This window comes from Gymnodraco acuticeps, unplaced genomic scaffold (assembly GCF_902827175.1).
Source record: "Gymnodraco acuticeps unplaced genomic scaffold, fGymAcu1.1, whole genome shotgun sequence".
NCBI classification, from domain to species: Eukaryota; Metazoa; Chordata; class Actinopteri; order Perciformes; family Bathydraconidae; genus Gymnodraco; species Gymnodraco acuticeps.
Window position 1 is genome coordinate 1,554,750 of NW_022992284.1, and position 6,000 is coordinate 1,560,749.

General features: G+C 38.0%; 1 protein-coding gene across 1 annotated transcript in view; it reads right to left on the bottom strand.

Annotated features, from left to right (window-relative positions):
• Window positions 1-3,508, bottom strand: part of opn7b (opsin 7, group member b) — a 94,376-nt gene extending 90,868 nt beyond the window's left edge. The window contains exon 1 of the mRNA XM_034207448.1: window positions 3,211-3,508. The gene's annotated coding sequence lies outside the window, so the exon portion shown is untranslated. The remainder of the gene's footprint in view (window positions 1-3,210) is intronic.
• Window positions 3,509-6,000: the final 2,492 nt, after the last annotated feature.

A 6,000-nucleotide genomic window follows, 5' to 3' on the forward strand; every position in this document is an offset into this window, starting at 1 on the left:
TCACTTGGGATCAACCACATTTCTCTCTTCAAATTCTACAGTATGTTTAACGATATCATGAGCTGAACTTCTTACAGCTCTATACTCTCCTTCACATGTATGCAGAAACACAGACACACACATGCACACAGTTAGGGTCCCTGCAATTCTATTTGAATGGAGAACTTTTTGTTTCTAACCCTATTAAGAGTGCCACAATCTTCCTCTTTGGGCTTGTGTTGTATTTTGAGGCGTCATTTCAGTCTTCAAAAGTGCTTATTCACGGATCACGTCATCCAAAGTTTGTATTATGACAAAAAGGAGGCACATTCTATCATTCGAGTACATCAAATAAGTATTTGGTTGAATACAGTTGCATTTTACAGTTTTTCCATCTTTAGAAACATTCAGTCTTCTTCATTTACCTTTTCAGTTTTCCTATAGAAAGCTGGAAAGGATGGAGATCAGATGGTTGATATGTCAATTCAAGTGAATGAACCAGAACTTAAACCAGATTGACAATTTGGGGGATGGTTTGTTTGATAAATAAACCAAACAATGACCTTCGTTGGATGGTGTTATAAAAGATGTTGTCTGTGAAGGTAACAGGTGTATTTATGGCTTTCTGCCCACACTGAAACTATAATGAAGGTTAATTCATTATGCACTCCTACACACTATGTCAGTGACCTCTGCCATTCATGTCTGTGTGCAATTATGAGAACAAGGAGGCCTCCTCGGAGAATGTGTAACCAAGATAAATGATGTATCTGTTTAATACAATCTTTTTATTCAAGAATTTAATAATCCTATAATAATACAAATGTAGTAGTATTTTTAAATGAATGTGTTTCTACAACACAACACTCTTTAACCGCCTTTTCAAGTACATATGACGGAAAACATTCTCGATTAGCAAAGGCAGGAACCAGGGTAATATCTGGAACAGCATGTCACACACATGATGTAACCGTCACAGAGCAATAACACACACACACACACACACACACACACACACACACACACACACACACACACTGGTCTTATAAAACATCACCTTCCTTGCTCAAAGCTACATTGGAGTGTTCCTTCATCTGTTCCATGAACCTGATAATTGTGGATTCACCCCCACTGGCATGTCACTGCAAATTGCTCCCCCCCCCCCCCCCAACACTGAGTAGCTAACAGCTACTTACAAAAACACCTTCTTACTGGGTTATAGCACCACCACATCAGAGTATCAAGTGACACTAAGGGGACACAGGCTGGCATTACAGCTGCACCAAACATACGCCACACACCGATGCATGGTTGCATAATACTGTATGAAAAGCGCCAACACTTTTATTGTCAATAAATCTGACACAGCAAACACACAAGGCACAATCCAGGAAAAATGATGTACATCCACTACATAAAAGGGTTCTTGTGTCCTCCTGAGCATCATGTGAATCCACTATAAATTTAAGTACGAGCCTTACAGACTTCCTCCAGAAAAGCTGGCGTCAGGGCTTGACAAAGCTAATTGTGTCTGATGATACTGGATGTGGGCTGCTCTTTAATATCAAGGCTCGCAGGGCCAGTGTATAATATCAGCAGCAACGGATTTTTGGATGTCTTGGACTTTACCTAAAAAGGGTACATACTGTATATCCTCTCCTAATAATCTCATCTCCTTGTGGAAGGCGGATGTCAGGCAGGTCAAGTTGTTCATGCTGTACAGTAGCTCTTTACTTTGCAATCACACAAGTGGTTTCTTTTGTCAGTCTGAATGTTCTGTGTTTGTACCAAACTGAACACTAAGTACCTTGTATAATGATGTGTTGAATAAAACAACAAAAAACCCTTGAAGGCAATTCAATTGGATTATGTGTATTCTGCACTAAGACACAACATGCTGCAGCAGTTCACCATGACCACTAAGCAGAATCAATTACATAAATCTATTCAGTTGAGCAAGAAATTCAGTTATCAAATAAATATATTTCCAGAATCAAATAATTACATTTAGAGTGAATAAATCACAAAAATTCTTCGAAAAACAGATTAATTGTGTTGATTATTAGCTTGATGGGTAATGACCCATTAGGAAGCTATATGCTTTTGTGAAAAGTGCTTGGTTACAAATGCAATGAAAATACAACAACAACAAAAATCTCTGAATAAGTAGCCGAGAGAGATATTTGATTATCACTTTGTCTCGAGTCAATAACAAACACTTTCATTGAAACCTCCCCCAGCGCAGGAGTGACAGGCCTGAGCTTGTTGTATGTGTGACTGGGATCCACTTTGTTTCCTGTTAATAAAGTTGTTTATATATGTTTGAAAACCACTTCCTAGGATTAATCACAAAGATGTATAAAAGTCAAAGAAGTGGTTTAACTTTGAGAAGGAAATCAAATTGTAGAATACACAAACAAGATAATTAAATAAACGGAGCGCTCGTGTATAAAGAAATTATCTGGGATTTTTAAGGTCTGTTTAATCCACATATACTTTATTTTGTTGGTTTCTTTCCTTATTAGTGTATACATTTAATGAGAAATGTACAATTAATCCATGTAAAAAGCTAGAAAAAAGGCATTTAAAAACGTATTTTTATCATTTGGTATGTTTAAATTGTATACGTTGAAAACTATTGAAATGAACTAAACTAAACGTTTGACTCTTACCACTTCATCTATGCGAAGTTATAAACATACACAAAGGTAGTTTGTTTTCTTTTATTGATGTACAGTAAGAGGACTGTTATGTCATGGATAACCCAATCTACATGACAAATTCCAAGACACTTTTATTTAATATACTGTACTGTACACATATTTCTGTTAACCCTCAGCTTATGTGTGCGTAATAGAGGTTAAAGTATGTAGACTATTAAAAACTTAACAAAGCAGTCCGGTTAAGTCACAGGAAAACAATCAGCCCTCTACCTTTGATAATTACAATTATCACATTTTCTCTAGAGCCGGGATAAAATAGCATAGAGGTCAGCCCTCTTTAAAGCCATTTTGACGTTTGTACACACAAAGCCGGTCAGAGCAACAATAAACAGTGAAACCAAAGTCACCGCAAGTCTGGACTTCAATTTCAAGCTTGTTATTCTAAATTAACAGCCTGCTTATATAATAAAACTCTCATTTGGGTTAGAGTAAATTATCCTCTGAGAATAAAAGTATTTTGAGTAAGGACCACACTGAAGACAGTAAAGAGAAAGTCAAATCTGCTTACCTTAATGAGAGGGTATGCTGACTGGGGATCATTGGTGTTGAGTCTCGTCCTGAGCAAAAATCGTCAAACCTTCCACCATGTGTGGTAACACCATAACTAGAACAGTTGAACACAGACTTGTGCGTAGCCACTGGTAAACTCTGGTGTTCGCTCGCTCTCAGGCACTCCCTCACACTCAGTCAGTGAGCGAGAGGACACTGTTAGTCAGAAGCAGCTGTGTTAAGGGAGATCCAAGAGACGACAGATAGAGACAGACGAGCGGCTGCCTTGTGCTGATGGTCTCTCCTCCTCTCTCTCACACGCTCTACTCTCTCTCTCTCTCTCTCTCTCTTTCTCACTCTCTCTTCCTCTCCCTTTCCTTTTCACTCTCTGCCTGCAGCTACCACTGTCTCCCCCAGTCTCTGTTGCTCTGCTCTCCCTCTCCACTAAAATCTCTTCCCTGTACACACATGCATCCTCTCCACTACACACCCCCTTCTCTCTCTCACACACACAAACCACTGTCAGTGTCAGCCTTTTACGTTTGTTTTTGTTCTTCACAAAGCATGCTGTCATTGTAGATAATGCCTTTCAAAGGGCTTTAATATCTCAATCAGTCTGTATTTTATGGTCTCTTTTTTCTTTTGTCCCATTTCTCTCACATTTAACATCAACCCCTGGACCTACTACTACTAGTCAAGCACTCTGATGACAGTGCTTCTCCCCCGGCACACCTAAGCAAACCCTTTAATATTTATTTTTAATGTACAATATGCACTATGTTCAGAGCACAGGAGAAAGACAGAGGCGTGGCTCTTAATAGGTAGCAAGACCAGAAAGATAACAGTGGCGAGTCAAAGTGAAAATTAGATGATACAAAATGGAAATCTAAAGTGGAGAGTTCTGCCAGGTGGGGTTAAGACTTGTGCACGGATCTGGCTTTGAAGTGCAAATTAAAGCTAACTGTAAGGGTTCATCTTTGCTAGTGCGCACAATTGCTACCAGCAAAGGCACTCTTGTGTTTGTGTGTACGCCCTTGCTCCCTAGTCTGTCAAAATGCAATTTATCAATGCATCTACTGGGAGTACCAAAACAGAAGAAAAAAACATTCAAATCAGAGTGACCTTAGAAATGTAATTTATATATGCTGTGTAATGAATATTATAGTACTTTTGCATTCATTCATGAATATATTTTAATGAAAATGTATGCCTTCATTTATTGAAGAGCTATGTAAGTGGCATAAATCAGATGGAGAGACAAAACAGGACGTGAGGCAAAGCTGCAGCATGTATGCATATTGTATAATCTTGATATTGTAAACATTACATATTCATACAGATAAAAGGTACTACATAAGTAGATTTACATTTTCATATATTTTAGTAACATTTAAAATCTACGTTATCATATTGTATCACATATAATATATAATCAGGTAGGTTAAAACTGACAATATATAATATCCTGTTTTTTGATATTGTTTTATTTTTCTATTTCTGCGTTGCCTTTGTAAAGCTTCATTCTGCTGCAGCGCAATCTTTGCAGTCTCCAATTTTACTAGGGACATAATAATAATAACATGGGATTTATTTAGCGCTTTTGGATTTTAAATAATTGGACAGCCTTCTGGGGAAAACCTGGTCTGATTAAGAGAGACGGCATTCATCCTACTTTGGAAGGTGCAAATCTCATTTCGGCAAACATTTCAGGGCTTTGTGGACGTAATCCATGACAAACTGGAGTTGAGACCAGGAGGCGGAGTCGCAGTCTTACACGCTTCTATGCGCTCTCTCCTAGGCAGTCATCCATAGGAATCCCGGACCCAATAAAATACCCAATATTAACGGTGTGTGTGTCTGCCCAAGGACAAGTTAAGGTAAAACCTAATAGAGGTGTCATACATAATAACCTAATAAAAGTAAATGTAACAACTACTACTGTGCAACAAAACAGGAATATTAAATGTGGTCTCTTAAACATAAGATCTCTAGCATCTAAAGCAATATTGGTAAATGATTTAATATCAGATTATAATATTGATATATGCTGTCTCACTGAAACTTGGTTGAGACATGAAGAATATGTCAGCATAAATGAGGCCACTCCACCCAGTCATCAATAGCCTACTCATATTGCCCGAGGCACGGGCCGAGGAGGTGGAGTTGCAGCAATCTTTGACTCAAGTTTACTTATCAATACTAAACCAAAATTAAATTATACCTCCTTTGAAAGTCTTGTTTTTAGTCTTACGCATCCGACCTGGAAAACTTTGCAGCCAATCTTATTTGTTACAGTGTACCGTGCTCCAGGTCCCTATTCAGAATTCTTATCAGAATTCTCTGAGTTTTTATCAACTTTGGTACTTAAAACAGATAAAGTAATTATCGTAGGTGACTTTAATATTCATGTTGACGATGATAACAATAGCCTTACTGTTGCATTTAACTCTATATTAGATTCTGTTGGTTTCTGTCAGAGTGTAAATAAACCAACCCACTGCTATAATAACACTCGACCTTGTTCTGACTTATGGTATTGAAATTGAGCAACTATTAGTCGAACCGCATAATCCTGCTTTATCCGACCATTTCTTAGTAACTTTTGAAGTACTGTTACTAGACTACAAAGCATTAGTCAAAACCTCCTGCAGCAGAAACCTATCTGTTAGTGCTATAGCCAAATTTAAGGAAGAGATTCCACCAATACTTAACTCGATAGCATGTCTGCATGTCAGGGAGGAAACGTATACAAAATGTACACCACCCCAAATTGATAATGTTGTTGATAGTGCTACAGATGTGTTGCGAA